The sequence below is a fragment of the Thamnophis sirtalis genome, unplaced genomic scaffold, assembly GCF_051295495.1.
Source record: "Thamnophis sirtalis isolate CommonGarterSnake01/CBP01778 unplaced genomic scaffold, rThaSir2_p1.2 scaffold_3, whole genome shotgun sequence".
Classification (NCBI taxonomy): Eukaryota; Metazoa; Chordata; class Lepidosauria; order Squamata; family Natricidae; genus Thamnophis; species Thamnophis sirtalis.
In genome coordinates, this window is record NW_028261383.1 from 50,291,755 (window position 1) to 50,311,672 (window position 19,918).

The 19,918-nt window shown below is 39.1% G+C and overlaps 1 protein-coding gene and 1 pseudogene across 1 annotated transcript in view; one reads left to right on the plus strand and one right to left on the minus strand.

Annotated features, from left to right (window-relative positions):
* Nucleotides 1-19,918, minus strand: part of PDZRN3 (PDZ domain containing ring finger 3) — a 215,967-nt gene that overhangs the window by 106,238 nt on the left and 89,811 nt on the right. The window lies entirely within an intron of this gene.
* LOC148047968 (U6 spliceosomal RNA) lies at nt 15,363-15,426 on the plus strand (annotated as a pseudogene).

Genomic DNA, 19,918 nt, shown 5'->3' on the forward strand with positions numbered 1-19,918 from the left:
TATTAACTGCATGTTATTTCAGTTACATGACTTGGCTCCATTTAGTAATTCTTGTCATTTGTGTTTTGCTGAAGTAGACGCAAAGTAAAATATTTCATAGCTGCATATTCAACCTATATAAAAAAGCATGTTCCTCTAAAGAGACTGAAAACCAAACAGTCATTCCAAACTTCAGACAGGAAACACCTGGGCTCTTGTGGTAAAATAGCATCACTATGACCACACTGTTAAGTTTTCAAATAGACTGGATTGGATTCTTATCCATTCAGTTTTTATAAAACTAACGCACAAAGAGGCTTAAAGTCTATGCAGTGAGAACTTGTACCGAGTCCTATTTTAAACCTAATCCGCAGAGCTCACTGTAACAACATTGCCAAAAAGGCATTTCACGTAGTTTTCTCTCTGGTAACGCTATGCTGCTAACTAAGGCACATAAACCTATACTTTGCCAAACCTATACTTGAACACTGCTTACCTGCCTGGAACCCATACTGCATTTCGGACATTAAAACATTAGTGAGGTATTATACAAGAAGAGTACTCAACTCCTCTGCTTGTAATAAAATTCCATATACTACCAGGCTTGAAATTTTAGGCCTGGATAACCTTGAACTACGCCGTCTACATTCTGACCTGAGCTTAGTGCAGAAGATAATCTGCCATAATGTCCTACCTGTTAATGACTACTTTTACTTCAACTGCAATTCAATACAATACAATACAATAGCAGAGTTGAAAGGGACCTTGGAGGTCTTCTAGTCCAACCCCCTGCCTAGGCAGGAAACCCTATACCATTTCAGACAAATGGCTATCCAACATCTTCTTAAAAACTTCCAGTGTTGGGGCATTCACAACTTCTGGAGGCAAGCTGTTACACTGATTAAATTGTTCTAACTGTCAGGAAATTTCTCCTCAGTTCTAAGTTGCTTCTCTCCTTGATTAGTTTCCACCCATTGCTTCTTGTTCTACCCTCAGGTGCCTTGGAAAATAGTTTGACTCCCTCTTCTTTGTGGCAACCCCTGAGATATTGGAAGACTGCTATCATCTCCCCTAGTCCTTCTTTCTATTAAACTAGACATACCCAGTTCCTGCAACTGTTCTTCATATGTTTTAGTCTCCAGTCCCCTAATCATCTTTGTTGCTCTTCTCTGCATTCTTTCTAGAGACTCCACATCTTTTCTACATAGTAGTGTCATCTGCAAATTTGATAAGTTCCCCATTTATTCCCTCATCCAAATCATTGATGAAGATGTTGAAGAGTACTGGTCCTAAAACAGAGCCTTGGGGTACTCCACTGCATACTTCCCTCCATGTAGATGCAGTTCCATTGAGGACTACACGTTGAGTGTGGTTGGTCAGCCAGTTATGAATCCATCTGGTGGTGATGCTGTCCAACCCACATTCTTCTACTTTATCTAGTAGTAGGTTATGGTCTACCTTATCAAATGCCTTACTGAAGTCCAAGTAAACTATATTGACAGCATTCCTCTGGTCCACTAATTTTGTCACATTATCAAAGAATGCAATAAGATTAGTCTGGCATGATCTGTTTTTGATAAACCCATGTTGGCTTTTGGCTATTACTTTGTTTGCTTCTAGGTGTTCGCTAATTTGTTGCTTGATTATCTTTTCCAGAATCTTTCCTGGTATTGAGGTCAGGCTGATAGGTCTGTAGTTTCCTGGATATTTTTTTTCCTTTTTTGAAGATGGGAACCACACCAGCTCTTTTCCAGTCCTCTGGAAGTTCCCCGGTGCTCCAGGATCTCTGGAAGATATAGTTCAGTGGTTCTGAGATCTCGTCTGCCAGTTCCTTCAGAACCCTCGGGTGTAATGCATCTGATCCTGGTGATTTGAACTCATCTAGGGTAGACAGGTGCTCACTTACCATTTTCTTCTCTATTTCAACTTGTGTTCCTAATCTGATTTTTGTGGTGCTGTTTTTGATAGGTTGGACTGTTTTATCCCTTTGTGTAAAGACAGATGCAAAACATGAGTTAAATTGTTTCATTAACTTTTTTCTTGTTTTTAACATGTTGGAAGAAGCTTTTCTTGTTATCTTTTTATTTTTGTGGCAAGCCTTTCTTCATTGTGAGCCTTAGCTTTCCTCACTTCATCTTTACAGGCTTGGGCTATTTGCTGATATTCTGCCTTAGTTATGTCCCCCCCTCCTTCCACTTTTTATACTTATCTTTTTTGTCTTTCAATTTGTCAGAGAGTTCTTTATGCAGCCATGTTGGTTTCTTTTGGGAACTGTTATTTTTCTTCTTCATTGGTATTGTGCTAGACTGGGCTTTTGTAATCTCATTTTTCAAAATTTCCCAAACTTCTTGAGTTGAGGATTCTCATCCATGGAATTTTTCCCAAGCTCTCTCTAAGTTTATTGAAATTAGCTGTCTTAAAGTCCAAGACTCTAGTTTCACTTTGTTCTACTACTTGTGTTTGCATAATGTTGAATTCCAATATTGCATGGTCATTTGCCCCTGGGTTCCTGTGGCTTCAACACCTTCTATCATTTCCTTTCTTTTAGTGAGAATTAAGTCCAATATGGCTGATCCCCTTGTTCCCTTCTCTACTTTTGGGGAAACAAAGTTGTCTGCTAGGTTTATTAGGAACCTGTTGGATCTTCCACTTGGTGCAGAGTTTGTTTCCAGGTTGATGTCAGGGTAGTTAAAATCCCCCACTACTATTGTAGTGTGCTTCCTACATACCTTAGTTAGTTAGCTGACTAGCAAAAGTTTATCTACTTCCTCTGCTTGGTTAGGTGGCCTGTAGTATAGACCTATGGCAATGTCATTTCCCCTCCCCCCCAACCTTTAATATTGACCCAAATGCATTCAAGATAGTTCTCATTGTTGTGCTCTATTTCTGTAGCGAGGTAATTATTTCTTAATTATTAACTGCAATAACACAAGGGCTATCAATAGATACAAACTAAATGTAATTCCTTCTAATCTTGATTGCAGGAAAAACTAATTCAGTAATAGAGTAGTAAATGTGTTGAACACCCTACCTGATCCTGTTGTTAGTTCCGCTAACCCCCATACCTTTTACCTTAAGCTGTCTATCGTGGCCCTTATGCATTTCTTAAGAGGTTTCTAAGGGGGCATGCATAAGAGCACCAGCATGCCTACTTTCCCTGTCCTACTGTCCCATTTATATATACTCTTTTAATCTGTTTGTGGCTATGTTTGGCTTATTTATATCAATTTATTTGTGCCATTTTTTCATGTGTTTTTCATACGTTTCCTTGTACTTGTTGACAAATAAATAAATAAATAAAAATAAACTGTTTCCCAAATGTTCTGTGCTCGTAAAATCTGCAAAAGGCCTTGAGAAAGTGAAAATGTTATTTGTGACTATATTCTCTTTACCGATATGTACCAGCCTGATCCCTAGGATATCAAATAGCACTGTGTTCACCTAACTTCAACTTGAAAAAAGAACTTGATTCAGGACAGGCCCAACAGGAATATATAAGAATGCAACCTATGCTGTTGCAATTGGTGGATAGCTGGTACAGCCAGAGTGTGTTCTGAATCATAAAACATTGCCATTAAGGGTAATGATAAACAAATCATGCAAGCACCCCACTCACCCTCCCTTTCTTTATTTCTCTGAGTCAAGTTAATATTTAAAAGTCATCTATTTCTAAGCAAAAGACTTGTTTCTAAATATTTTATGCCCTGATCCACAGACTGGTCAAAGCCAACAAAACAAAATACATTACTACAAGCTTATTTATTTATAAAAATTTATTTATTTATAAAATTTATATGCCATCCAATCCCGAAGGACTCCTTGGAAGCTTGGACAGAAACCCTCCCTCTATCTGGATAAATAGATACAATTCCTCTGTAACATGCCTTGCATGCATGTGTAGGAAGCCCGCCCTCTTCCCCAGATTAAAAATATTCTTTATTCTTAATATTAAAAAGAGGCAGGATAGAATATTTTCCCAAAGGAGAAATGGAGAAAAGCCTTAACAAAGGCAGAAAGCAGCCCCAGTCTTCCTGCCATAGGAAAACAGCTTCAAACTAAGAAACTTGAAGAGATTGGCCTTTAGGAATGCAGATTTGGTATCCATTCAGGAAGACTGGGCCAATCTATTCACAAACAAAATGCCACAGCTCCCCCAAGCTGGACCTGATAGGATTAAGAACTTACATTCCCCAACCCAAATTCTAAGGACAGGACATGTCCTTTAGGACATAATAGGATAAATCATTGGCTAGGTAAAAGACACAAGGCTCACTAGATTGCACAACCCCCTGGAGCATCTTAATCACAAAACAGCAAAACCCTCCAAGGATCCATCCACTCACTCAGCTATTTTGTCAGCCACCCAAGAAACATGCTCCTGTCACTGAAGTTTCTGAAAACCAAATAAACAGAGAACTTCTTTCCTCGTAGCCAGCCTCATTTATTTTTTCTTCTCCTGGCTTGGTACCAGACAGGATTTTTCTTCCAACCCATGTAAAGCAACTATACATAAGAAACACTGCAGCAAAATTGAAAACCCCTAATTCAGTACATGTTTTTATGGCATGTTACATTTGTATATCTTTACACAGATCCCCACATACTTCTGCTTTTCTATTTAAACTTCTTATCAAATATCAGGTGCATTCTGTAACACCTGGAAAGTTCCAAAATGTATTGCATGGGTGCATTTAGTATTTCATATTCAATATAATGCTTCAGAATCTTCCAATTATTTCTGTTCCAAAATCTTAAAAGAGATTTTTCTTTGAGTACAATGGAGAGATACAGTGGGGCTCTGGGGTCAACAGAGTAAACTCATAGCATGCTGAAATAGATTTGATCATTTTGAATGTCCCAGTATAATGTCCCTTGAATGACTAAGGCTGAAAATATAAACTTTATAATATAATTTAAATGCCTAGCTGAGTGGGTGGAGAAAATTCTGAAAATATAACACTGGTAAAACTGTCTGTATTATTCATAGATACTATAATATCCTTTATAAAAAGACATAAATACAAATCTATTGAAAGAAGACACATATATACAAATTAATATAAAGTAGCTTTTCATCTGCCTATTATGTGAAGGAGACAACTATGGTTGCTTTGGTAAACCCCACTGAAAATATATCAAAATGTGTACTCTGTGCATGAGACATACATACATTCTACAAAAAATGGTCCTGAATCTATTATGATATTATAATTAGGGCTCCCACTTCTGGGCAGCAAACAGTTTAAAGCTTCCTATTTGCAGCCTTCTAGTAGTTGTCCAGGGTTTTGCAATCAAATTTTTATAACTTTAATTATAATATTAATATGAAGTGAACTGGGGAATAGTTTTAAACTCCCAAATTTGCCTAAGGTTTATGAATATAGTATCAATTCCATGGAGATACTAGAAAATATGTTGTTGCAAATTCTTGAATTAAAACAGGAATCTCAAAACAAGCTTTAAAGTTTATAAAACACTAGTTCTAATTTGACTTAAGGATTTTACACAAAAGGTTTGGAAAGCAATCCCAGCCCTGTTAAATTTGCTTTGACTTTTTTGTGTATGTGTTATTTTTGTATGGAAGGAAACTTGGTATAGCTGAATCTGATTTCATAGCAAAGAGGAATGAGTTTGCAAAATAAACCTGAAATTAAAAGCTCACAGTTATTCTTAATAAAAACATTTTGGCATGTATCTACCTGATGCTTATTATCAGCTATTAAATTTTTTACTGTTATTATTGCATCCACAATATCATCATCACCATATTAAAACATAATTACATATAACACAATATAATTCAAACTGCCCAAAGACCTGCTGATTCAGTTCTACAGAGCAATGAGGACCTGTATACTGCATGAGTCAAAAAAGAGGGCTGTGAAAATATCTACAGACCCCTCACATCCTGGACATAAATTGTTTCAACTTCTGCCCTCAAAACCAAGCTATAGGGCACTGCACACCAGAACAACAAGACCCAAGGATAGTTCCCCCTCCAATGCCATCACTCTGCTTAGCAACTAATTCCCACAACACTGACATATTACGTACTAGGACTGTATTATTATTATTATTCCCTTCCTTGCTAGTAGCTATCTCTTCCCACTTATGACTATAACCATGTTGCTTGTATCTTCACATTTATATTGTTTTATTTGTTTACTACTATGATTTGATAGCTTATTAGTAACCTTGACTATCACTAAGGGTTTTATCTTTTTATTCTTGTATTTTATTCCAAGGAGCCGAGGTGGCGCAGTGGTTAAATGCAGCACTGCAGGCTACTGCTAGATCAGCAGTTCAGCGGTTCAAATCTCACCGGCTCAGGGTTGACTCAGCCTTCCATCCTTCCGAGGTGGGTAAAATGAGGACCCAGATTGTTGGGGGCAATATGCTGACTCTCTGTAAACCGCTTAGAGAGGGCTGAAAGCCCTATGAAGCGTATATAAGTCTACTGCTATTGCTATTGCTATTCTCCTTATGTACACTGAGAGCATATGCACCAAAGACAAATTCATTGTGTGTCCAATCACACTTGACCAATAAAGAATTCTATTCTATTCTATTCCCATTCTATTCTTCTATTAAATAAATAGGAAAATATCAAGCTGAAAAAATGTGAATAATTCCCAAGAAAGTATGTGGTAGTTTTGACATATTTTAAAATGCAAACAAATAGCTATTGATAGCAATAAACTAGGTTTTCAGACTATGATGCCCAAACTCACAATTTCTCACTGAGTGGAAGAAGAAGAGAGAATATCACTTTAGAATAGATATCTGCAGATCATAATCCAAGATAATTGGGTAGGGATAGGCAATCAGAATTTTCCCCCCATTGGCTCCAGATCCATTTTCTACAAAGGATTGTGGGAGTCACTGTCAACCCTGACGCTGGTCTTCAAAGTATCTAAAAGGCATCCAGTCATCATCCTCAGTAATATGAGACATTGTGAACTCAGATAAGTGAAAAATGTGTTTGAAATAGCAGTGGTTGCTCTAAATTAATAATATGAAAGGGAAGAGAAGAACTGACATGAGTGTGGTAAATATTGATGTTGAAGAAAAACTGCATGAAAAGTAAGGCATAAAGTCTGTTGAAACGTGGAAAGGCTGCTGACGTACATAGTTTAACTGGAAAAATGTTAACTATGTTGTCGCTGTGAGATTTGTTGAATGTTTGTGTGGAGAATGGTGCTATTTCTCTTTAAAGGAAAGACAGCAAGTTATTTTGGTAAGTGTGCCTGGAAGGTATTACATATATTTCTGATAGAAATGCTTAATGGACAATGGACAATGTACACTGAGGCTTTATGCCAGGCAGGGAGAATGTTTTCCTCTCTTTAGCAGATCATTGAGGTATGAAAATTATCAAAAGTCTATTTACAAATAATCCTCAAATTACAAGTGTACTGGAGTCTTCCCATTACAACTGTAAGTCATTAACAGTTGTAAAACACGACGGACTTGATTTTATGGGGTGGTGTTTTTTTTGTTTTGTTTTTTTGCAGTGGTCATTAAGTGCAAATCTACTGTTTGCTATGCTCATGGTATTGCCCAAAACTGGAAATGCCAGTTTTTTGCCAAAACTGTTGTAAAATATGTTTATATAAGCGTGGGATAATGCAAACTGCCATAAATGCGGCTGGGTTGCTGTGCAGCCATGTGACCAGAGGAAAGGATGAGTGCCAAAACTTTGGGGTCAGGCTTTAAGCTTCCCCTTTCAGATAGCTCCTATCTTTAGTTGTTCACTATGCAACTGGTTGTAAGTTGAGGACTACCTGTACTGTCAAAGGGTTGAGGTTGGGAAAGTGCATACTAAAGTGAATAAGTTTGCATTATAGAAGTTTTGGTACAAACATGGAGGTTGAAGACTGGTTGCTGGTTATGTTAAGAGCAATACTTGATAGAAGTACATGAACATGATCAGAATGATTAGCAAAAGATTTAATGTTGAGCAGGGAGTTTGAGAAATTAAAGGATTCCCCATGAGAGATCATACAATGTAGATCATACAATGAAAAAAAGGCTCAGATCCAAAAATTTGGATCTGAGCATTATTGCATGAAAAACCAAGGTAATTATGTTTGACAGGGTAAATGAATAAATGGCAAAAAAAACCCTAAAACACATGTGTTGAATGTTTACTATAGATGGGAAAATAGATAACGAAACATGAAGTCATGGAGATGCTGGTGGAGAGGAAGTGAAGGATATGCAGTCTGTTAAGAGGAATGAATGTATGGAAATGAAGATTCGGGATTTAGTATGTTAGTAAAAATACAAAAGTATATTGAAATTAGGAGAAATTGCATAATTAAGAAATGTGCCTGTAAAATGAGAAGGAAATAAATGTACAGTGGTATCTCAATACTCATCATTAATTGGTTTTAGAGAAGTGCAATGAGTATCAAAAATGATAAGTAGCCAACAAAAATTTTCCATAAGGAATAATGTAGTGCAGTGATGGTGAACGTTTTTTGGCTCACGTACCATAAGGGGGGAGTGCAAGGGGGCCGTGCACAGGCGTGCCGCATCCATAATGCAATGGCAACCTCCCCAGTGTGCAGGCGCACTTGAGAGGCACTCTTCCCATTTTTTGCATGCTTTTTTTGTCCTCCCCAGGCTCCAAAAGCTTCATAGGAGCCTGGCGAGGTGAAAAACAGCCTCCCCTGCCCCCCCCCCCAGAGGCACCCCGGAGGCTTAAGGAACCTTCAGGAGGCTTCCCTGAAGCCTCTGGAGGGCAAAAAATGACCCTACAAGCAAACTGGAAGTCACTTCCGGTTTGCTCGTAGGGTCGGTTTAAGCTCCCCGGAGGCTTTAGGGACCTTCAGGAGGCTTCCCTGAAGCCTCCAGAGGACTGAAAACAACCTCCTGAAGGTCCCTGAAGCCTCTGGAGGGCTTAAACCAACCCTTCGAGCAAACTGGAAGCGACTTCTGGTTTGCTCGTAGGGTCGTTTTTAGTCCTTCAGAAGGAGGAGCAAATTGGAAGTCCTTTCCCGAACTTCCAGTTTGCCCATAGAGCCAGTTTTTGCACTCTGGAGGCTTTAGGGAAGCTTCCCAAGCCTCCAGAGGCTTCCAGAGGCATGGGGGAGGTTCTTTTTGCTCTTCCCAGGCACTTATAAAGCCTTTGGAGCCTGGGGAAGGTGAAAAATGGCTTTAAAAAAGGCTGAACTCAGCTGGCCAGCACGCGCACGCATGCTGGCCAGCTGACAGGGCAATGCCTTGTGTGCCCTGACAAATGGCTCCGTGTGCCACCTGTGGCACCCGTGCCATAGGTTTGCCATCCCGGATGTAGTGAATCGCAAGGCAGCTGATACTGACAAGTTCTAGCTTGTGTGTTGCATACCAAACAAAGGATTATTTTGTACTGGGACAAAATATTCATATCAAAATGTGTTGAGTATGAAATTTGATGGCTTTCAAAATAATTGAATACCAAGGTACCACTGTACTTTGAATAGAAAAGTGAGAACTTCAAGTGAATAACAATAATGAGGTCTCATCACATGAAGAGAATGAATCTGGACTGAATTGCATAACAAATGTATGAAGAAATCACAGATTAGATGAGAGAATGGGAGAATAAGACACTTGTGGTGAGTGATCCTTAAAGAGAGAGAGGGTAAAAATTTAAAGAATAAAAGGCAGTGTATGAATTATATGGATGCAATAAAAACAAGAATGGATTGAGTAACAAGACATGAAGAAGTACGGAGAACACTAAATGTAGCTATATTTCCTCCTTTATTTTCTCATCTCACATCTTTAGCTTTAGCATATTCTTATACTATTCTTCTTACTCTGAAAGGAAATATTGGAATGGTAAATGTACATTTATGTACAATAGTGTTATTTAGACATTCTGAAATAATCCATTTTTGGATTTCATTCATTGGACACACAATAACAGATATATTCCTATTGTTCCTTCTGCTGCATTGAATTCTACTGATTTCCACTAAATAATATAAACTTCTATATTAGCTACTTCAGCTGAAATTCTATCACAGTTAATATTTAACTCTTGAAAGGTTAATGGTCCAGGGATATGAAATGGGTTTGACTTGAAAGGCAATGACAACAGGGGATTCCAAAGAACTGGAAAAGGCAAAAATATTCAAGCAAATTAAGTTAAGGATATAACTTAGAAGTTTTCATTAAATTACTAACAAAATGTTATTGTTGATATTATAACTAATTCTGTCCTCTATTTCTGCAGTTTACAGCTGAAGCAGAAAGTTAAGTGTGATTGCCATACAATCTAATAACATTACCAGCCACAAACAACAGGCAGACATTGTATAATTCCAGGTTGGCAAAGCTACAAAATATATGTGTGTGTTGTATACTCCTAAAATCTTCAAATAGCAATAGCAATAGCAATAGCAGTTAGACTTATATACCGCTTCATAGGGCTTTCAGCCCTCTCTAAGCGGTTTACAGAGTCAGCATATTGCCCCCAACAACAATCCGGGTCCTCATTTTACCCACCTCAGAAGGATGGAAGGCTGAGTCAACCCTGAGCCGGTGAGATTTGAACAGCCGAACTGCAGAACTGCAGTCAGCTGAAGTAGCCTGCAGTGCTGCATTTAACCACTGCGCCACCTCGGCTCCTTAGGACAAGCATCTTGAATTCTAAATAATGGATATTCGCTGGGGGAATTTGGGAATGTGAGTACATACCCAAGATAGGAAAACATTTACCTTAAGAAAGAATGTTCCCATAATATATCATAATAAAAAATAGTCAGATGCAAACTGTAAGTACTCAGTTGCTGCGGAATGCTAACTGATTACAGTAATGAGGATCAGGAGAACCATATGTGGAAGCATGAAATCTTGGAATATTTTAGTATGGATAACAGTCTTAAACCTTTTGAATTAGAACACTACACAGTGGTACTTTGGTATTCATTGTTTACTGATTCCGGGAGGTACTATGACTACTAAAAACTAGTCCCAAACAAAGCACTGACTTACCACATGACTCTTTGTTTCAGCAGGGAAGGACTTTCTATCTGCCACTTTTCCTGATAAGTGACCTTCCCAGCATGGCCGACTTCCTGTCCTTCCTCTGCTAACTTTCTGTCTGTTCCTCATGGCTGCCCCCTTTTCCTATTGCAGAACGCCAAGTACGAAACAAGTACAGACTACGAGTACCAGAAGAATATTTTCGCATCAAAACGCATCAAGTACCAAATTCAAGCAGTTGAGTACTGAGATACTACTGTTCAATGAAAGAAGCTATTCCAATATGTGCTGTGTCAACCCTGAAGTGAACCTGGATGAGTCCATCTTGCGGGCTTCAGGGTTGCCACGAAACAGAAGAAAGGACAGAGAGGGGAGAAATAGCTAGACGGGGTTTTGTAGCCAAAATAAAAAAAGTTTTTCTGTGAGAACCAAGGACATTCTGACAGGTGGCTGGCCAGAGGAGTGAAGTAACCAAGCAACTGGCCAGCATCTTCACTGGACAGCATAACCAGTGACTTGGGGGAAACAGGAAACGTTTACTTTTTAATTAAGTGAATGCTGCGGGAACTTTTAGAGTCAGCTTTCACCAGTTGTGCCAATACGATGTATCCAGTAAATTGTTCTTTGAGGCTTTCTATGGGTGCATTACTTGGAACGCTGACATGCTGATCAGATTGTATGCAGATTGTAGAATCTCATCATTAGCACATTAGTGGCACCAGTATGGGGTCATCTCCATGTGATTCCAGCCCAATTATATTGGACATAGACATCTATTAAAATAGATCACGAAAATCCTTCCTGAAATTGTTCTTTGAGATTTAAGCCAAAAGGAAAAAACTAGAGCAAGAGGAAAAAAAAGGACAGTAGTAGAAAAAAAAAGACAATAAGACCAAATGTAGTCTCCAAAGCCATAAGTGTGCCACTACAATTGTCTTTTCCCTTTTGGAGATGGGACATTTGAAGATGATTTTTTTTCCCAGTGAGTTCAGTGAAAATGATTTAAAAAGCCATAATTTTTTTTTGGCAAAGTAGATTTAAAGTTTACATTTTCTGCTGGTCACTAAGAGGCCATAGTTTCCTCAGTTGACCAATGTCAGGATTCCAAGTAATAGCCTGGATGAAATCAAAACTTCAAGGCAAAAGGCTTCCTCAAAGTATAGGTATGTTATATTGGCTCTTGCCCCCATTACACACAACAATCACATGCCCCAATCAGGTCACAGACCCAAACCCGGATGACTCCCATCTACTCCATGACAGGTGCTGGTGAGAGTGTCCTTGGTTCCCAGAAAAAAGAATGTTATTTTAGCTACATATTTCCTCAGCTATCCCTACTCCCCCTGTCCCTTTCCCACAGCTCTATCCAGCCTCACAGTGGCAACCCAGAAGACATTCCAAAATGGCTCCAGGGTAGACAACCAGGTGAGTGGTTAGTACCTATGTAGACATAAGCAAAAATGTGCAACCTGTTAAATGCTGTTCCATGCAATTCTGTCTGAAATAAACATAGTTCTGGCTGGAATGCTTTGTGGAGTGCATCCAAAGGGGTGCAAAGTAAGTCAAAAAACAGATGCTGCTGAGCAGAGGTCAAGCGTCTTTTCAAAATAGTACTTTATTTTTTCAGGAACCTCTTAAAACATATACCTGCCATTTGGAAAGCTTGGAATGTCCTGATGTTTGAGCTGATGTTTTGTAAAGCTGTTTTCTTCTCAAAGCCAAGTCCGGACCAGATTCATAAACAGTTTTTCAAAGAGACATTTCCAATCTAAAAAAAGAAATTTCCTTGAACTAAAATATGATGATTGTTCCAGTCTCAGGCATACATCCAGATGCAATTGAGAAGTCATTTCTGCAGACTATGATCAGGGAACATAATGCAGATCTACAAGTTTCTTCTGGATCCTTCCCTTTCATCTCATTTTACACAACCCTTGGTTCTCCAAGGATTGCAAAGTGAATGGCAAGACTGCATTAAATTATAATATGGTGTGTTGGGTCTGGCTTAAACTGAGGCATGAACTCAGTCAATTATGGCATACACAATAAATCATAATTAAATCAAGGTTTTGTATCATATGTTATGCAAATCTCAATAATTCAGTCATTCTTATCCCTTTTACACAGACAAAGTTGCAAATTTATGGCAAGAGTCTAGCACTGTATGTCTGAAGAGGTTCCATTGCATTACTGTCACAAAGAGGAAGAGGTCAACCTATTTTACAAAGCACCAGGAAGTAGGACAAAAACCAAAGGATGGAAAATAATCAGGCAGATTAGCAACCTAGAAGTTAGGAGAAATTTCCTGACAATGTGAACAATTAAATAGTAAAACAGGCTTGTCTACAGAAGTCGTGGTTGCTCCAACATTGAGGGTTTTTAAGAAGAGATTGGACAACCATTTGTTTCCTACTTGAGCAGGGACTTAGACTAGAAGAACTCCAAGGCCCCTTCCAACTCTGTTATTCTATTACTTTATTATACATTGCAGTAATAAATAAATATATACATCCCTTTCCCTCCCCAAAAAATAAATAAGAATTCTATTGCGGCAAAGTAAACATGAAGTGTTCACAGACTCATAGAAATAGAATCTGCTGTTCCTTCCTGGAAGTTTATGGATGGGATTCAATTTTTTTTACTACCGGTTCTGTGGGTGTGGCTTGGTGGGCATGGCAGGGGAAGGATACTGAAAAATCCCCATTCCCACCCCACTCCAGGGGAAGGTTACTGCAAAATCCCCATTTCCTTCCAATCAGCTGGAATTCTGGCGGCAGAGAAGAGATGGGGACAGGGCCAGTCAGAGGTGGTATTTACTGGTTCTCTGAACTAGTCAAAATTTCTGCTACTGGTTCTCCAGAACTGGTCAGAACCTGATGAATACCACCTCTGAATGGGTTCAAATGCTCTGACTGAGAATGGCATATGAAATAATAACCTTACTAGGGTTACAGTGAAGTAACTGAGAGGTATTCCTTCTGAAAGTGAATAAGGATTTTATTTTACCATTACACCAATTACATATAAATTATACATTTCACATTGTTTACATTATCAGGGAACTTCCTTAATAGATTGTGGAATGTAGATATACCTTGACTCCAGCAAATATTTCTCATAGTACCACATTACATTCCAATTAACAAGTTTGTTAAATGTAGTCTGGATTGCATGAAACCTACTGGATAAATCTCTGATTTGAAAACCATATTCAAAGTGGAACATAATTATCAAATAAGAGTATAGCATCATATATTTGGATGTTTGATGTGGTAGTTTTCGACACATTTATTTATCACTTAGATGGCATGGAAGAAAATTTATAAATTGTACATATAGATATGCAGATTACATAAAACTAGATGGGATAACCAAACTCTGGAATGATCTGATATGTTAAATGGGATGAGAGCATCTTAAAGATAAATCAAAATTTTCCATTTAGGAAACAGAAATAAAATAGACAGAAAAAGAATGAGCTTTAAATAGTGCTCCAGAAAAATGGAATAGTTGTTGGTATAAATTGGATCAGTAAGTCATCAGTTTGAAGAGGCTACTGAGAGAGTGGTGGGAGGAAGGGAGGGAAGGAGGCAGATGATAGATGTAGATGGAATTTTTGGCTGCATTAACAGAAATCACACACAATAATGGTTCCACTTGATTCTACCTTGGGCAGAGCTTACCTCAAGTATTGTGTCTGGTTCTGGGCACCTCACTTTAAGAAGGATTTAGACAAACTGGAACAGGTTCAGAGAAAAGTAGTAAGGGCGATTAGAGGATTAAAACTGTCCCATGGAGAGCGATGGAAGGAACTGAGAATATTTAGCCTTGGAAAGAAAAAACTGAGTGGATACATGATAGCATTTTCAAATACTTGAAAAGAAGTCGCCCTTGAAGAGTATTCGGAGACTTCAGCTTGTCCAGAATGCAGCCGCATGAGTGATTGTGGGTGCACCTCGGTACACCCACGTTACACCTATCCTCCGCAAGCTGCACTGGCTGCCCATTGGTCTCCGGACACGCTTCAAGGTGCTAGTCGTTACTTTTAAAGCCCTACATGGTATCGGACCTGGGTACTTGAGAGACCACCTCCTGCCAATTACCTCCCATAGACCTATTAGATCCCACAGACTAGGCCTCCTCCGAATCCAATCTGCCGGCCAGTGTCAGCTGGCAACTCCCCGGGGGAGGGCCTTCTCTGTGGCTGCTCCAGCCCTCTGGAACAATCTTCCCGTTGAGATCCGGACCCTCACCACCCTTCCAGCTTTCTGCAAAGCAATTAAGACCTGGCTGTTCCGGCAGGCCTGGGGCTGTTGAATCTCTCAGCCCCACTCGAGGATATGTTGTTGTTTTTTAAAATGTGTTTGTCTTTTATTTTTTATTCTGTACCCCCTTCCCTCTTTGATGTGCTTGCTTCAGCAGCACATATACTAAAATTGGAACGATACAGAGAAGATTAGCATGGCCCCTAATATAATTGAAGAGCCGAGGTGGCGCAGTGGTTAAATGCAGCACTGCAGGCTACTTCAGCTGACTGCAGTTCTGCAGGTCGGCGGTTCTAATCTCACCGGCTCAAGGTTGACTCAGCCTTCCATCCTTCCGAGGTGGGTAAAATGAGGACCCGGATTGTTGTTGGGGCGATATGCTGACTCTGTAAACCGCTTAGAGAGGGCTGAAAGCCCTATGAAGCGGTATATAAGTCTAACTGCTATTGCTATTGATTGTTAGCCACCCTGAGTCTCTCGGGAATAGGGCGGCATACAAATCGAATAAATCCAATCCAATCCAATGCTCCTTCCTTATTACTGCAGAAATGAAGACAGAGAATCATGCGTGTAAGTTATAGGAAGACTGATAGCAGATAAGAGTTTAGAAAAAGATCCTTAATTTGTCAGCAGAAACACCAACTCATATTACATAGACGATATCAGACAAAGAAAATAAAGTGATGAGATATGCATAACAACATGTGTTTATTTAAACCACACACACACACACACACACACAAGACCGTTTAAGTGTGAAACAGTTTCAACTTCGTCATTGCAAATCGGCAGTTTGGATTGTCAATGGAGTTTTGCATCTTTGCTTTCATGGTATTAGTTTGTAGTGCTTGTTCTTGAGCAGTCAGTATTAAACTTTCCATTTTTTTTCTTGATGATTGCCATCTTAAGCCATGTCCATGTCAAGTTGTTATCATATTTTCCTTCAATGTTTTTCAAGTGCTGTCCATGCAAATCTTTGGTTTTGCCACACAGTGCTAGTACTCGAACTACCAGAGCAGAGACCATCTCCAGTGTCTCTAAGCCACTGAGACACTGCACCTCTTTGCTTATTTAGTATCTTGGCCCTAGAGGTTGGGGGGGAAAGTCAGGCTTTCCTTAAGGCTAAAGAGGAACAGGACCATGTTGCCATGTCATATGGGATTCTGTTTCAGAAAGGAGGACTACAAGAGAGAAGACACCTATCCTGCATCCCAATAGGTGACACTGCTTCATAGAGAAGACTCTGAGTACAGCCACTTTCCTGGACCTAATGAGATGACCAGACAAAGTAGAAATAGGCTATCCATCAAATAACTTGGCCATGTATCATTTAGGGCTATATAGGTGATAATCAACACTTTGTAAACATTACAACTTATGCTCTTGTATCAGATGTGGTGACACAATTATGTTATTAGAGCTTTTGCATAATGATTTTGCTGCCTGCCCATTATCATGTTGGTGTCACTGCAGTTTGTAATGTTTGCTGGTGGACTCATTTTTACTGGATTATTTCAAGTAGGGGCTAGAAAGCTCTTGGTTAGATAGGCTTTAAATTTAGATTCTTGAACTGAGCGGAGAGTTCGATTTGGCCTAAATGTCTTTTTCCAATTCTATAATTCTAAGACATCATGGTAATCAAGGCTCTCTGTTTATTTATTTCAACAGCAATAAAAAAACAATAATTAGACAGAAATATAAATATTCTCAAAAACAACACAAGAATAGCAGCACTGTCATACACTTGAGCTTTTGTTGTGTTTAAAAATGTTGGTATTTCTTTCATGTTAGAAAATAAAAAAGAATGCTGAAAAAAACTTAAATTGCAGATTAACTTCAGTGTTGTCTATTAATGGGATGAATAAAAGTAGTGATCTTGATTTAAGTGGTTAATGGGAATGAGTCCTCCTTAATCAGTGTTAAGCACGTTTGCATTCAAACCGTAGTTTAACCATCTAGCCTACACTGTGGTTTGAAATTATGATTTAGAGTCAATTCTTAATGAATGATAATCAACATTTATTCACTTCAAATACTAAAACAGATTATTATTATACTAATTAACAGGAAAGAATTAAATACATGTATATTAAAGGTAAAGGTTCTCTTGCAAATATGTGCTAGTCGTTCCCAACTCTAGGGGGTGGTGCTCATCTCCATTTCAAAGCCAAAGAGCCAGTGCTGTCCAAAGGTGTCTCCATGGTCATGTGGTCGGCATGACTAAATGCCAAAGGCGCACGGAACACTGTTAACTTCCCACCAAAGTGGTCCCTATTTTTCTACTTGCATTTTTACATGCTTTCGAACTGCTAGGTTGGCAGAAGCTGGGACAAGTAATAGGAGCTCACATCATTACGCGGTGCTAGGGATTTGAACTGCTTAACTGCCAAGCTTTCTGATCGACAAGCTCAGGAGGTTAGCAATACAAGATATCATAGAAAAGCAGGGAGGCACTTGGAAAAAAAATAATAAATTGTTCAAAAGTCTAATTTGCCCTCTCCCTTTTATATACATATACACATGTTTTCCTGAAAATAAGGCAGGATCTTATTTTCTTTTGACCTTCAAAATAAGCACTTGGGCTTATTTTCAGGGAGGTCTTATTATTTTTGAGATGCAGGAGGAGGTGAGCATGGTCATTTCATGGCTGCTGCTGTGTTGCAATATTTTCAGGGAGGGCTTATTTTCAGGGGAGGGATTATTTTAGCCCATGCGCTCAAAAGCCTGATTGGGCTTATTATCCAGGGAGGTCTTATTTCCAGGGAAACAGGGTACATATAAATACTATTCTCTTCTCCTTCCTTAGAAGGCAGCAATTTGAGATTCATTTTTTCTTTATATCAGAATTCAACAACCTTCCCAAATACAGGGAATAAACACACAGATTTCTACCTGCTCCATTAAAATAACAATAGCAGCAGTGTCAATAGATGCACCTTTACAAGGTGGCCCATGTTATGAGATTTCAATGCTTTCCTTTTGAGATTTTGGGAAAGCTAAATCACTGCATTCTGGGAGGTCTAGAAAGCCCTAAAACAGGGAGGAATGGTACAAAAATAATTGGTGAGCTGTTAAAGATGGAATGTATGCTTGCAGCTAACCTATAATAAAAATTAAAGTAACACACAGAAAAGGGAGAAGTAGATTATTCTTAGCGTGAAGGTAATTTAAAGGAAGATGCAGACATGATTAAAATTAGTGTCTAGGTAGATAGACATTACAAAAATTAAGTGGGCAGGCTCTTTCCCTGCTTTCAGAGCAACTAACATGCAAAAGATTTTGGACACACAGTATCTCTTAACAAATTGCTCCTGTTGATCCAAGGTTGGTGAGGTCAAGGTTATAGTTCAAATCTTTCTGCATCAGGGTCTCCCATTAAAAACCAACAAAGCATGCAGTTTTGAAGGGCTAGCATCATCTGCTCACCAATCTGCGTTCTTTAGTTTACACATGAATGAAACCTGGGCCACCACTTTGCAGGAGGCACAGCTTAAAGCGCCGGTCAGTTAATCCTTCAAACAGCCCAGCTACTACTTTCATGTAATCTAGGAAAGATTAAAATGGCTTGATGCTCTTTTTGAAGTTCAGTTGAAACCAGTCACTTCCAAAGCTTGTAATTACATGCTGGACTTGAAGAGAAACAAATACAGGGAATTTATGGCTTTGATGGTTTCAAGCAAACACCAAGTGATTATTTAAAAGGGATTAAAGAAAGTATTAGATCAATATAGATTATATGATTCTTACACCCAGAGCAATCTGCCATAAGGGTGATAAATTAGGCCTCTATTTTCCCTTTAAAGCTGCTACTATTTAAAGCAGAGAATATGTGAGCCCCTTGTCTTTTAAGGAGAAGAAAATATGCAACCTGAAACACAAAATTCCTTAGCAGCTTATATTCTTAGTCAAAAATGGCATTACACATAAATTTATCCACCTAACAGTAGGCACCAAGGTGGAGGGAAAAAAGAAATGTAGTTAGAAATATAAAATATAAAATTGCTGCTTCCAAAGTGTGAAACTTTTTGACACAAAGGTAGATATGTGCGTATGTACATATGCTACAGAATAATAGACCTAATAGTTCACTGGTAAAATCAGGAAAAATAGAAACTGCAAAAATCTAATAAGTTTGGCATTTAAATATACAGGTATCCTCAACTTACAACCAATCTTTTAGTGACAGTTTGAAGTTACAACAGCAATGAAACAAGTGACTTATGACTTGTTTTCATACTTATTACTGTTACAGCATCCCCATGGTAACGTGATCAAAAGTTGGGTGCTTGGCAGCTGGCATGTATTGATAACATTCACGCTGTCCTGGGGCCATGTCTTCACCATCTGTAACCTTTCCAGCAGTGGTGGGTTACAACCAGTATGGGCATACCGGTGCCTGCTGGGAGCACCAGGTAATGTTCCGGTATGGTTCTTTGGAGGGCCCACCCACTTACCCACCCTCCTTACCTATATTTGACCCAACTGGGCCATTTGTGCACCCGCACACGGCATATGGCACCTGTGCGATGCTCTGCCGAGCAGCTGGAGCGTCACAGGGTGGTGGTGCACGTGGTGGACGCCCGGCCCCATTGCAGCGTACCAGTTGTGACAGGATCCGGAACTCACCACTGCTTCCCAGATGACTTCTGACTAGCAAAATCAATGGGGGAAGCCAGATTTGCTTAATGGCCACATGA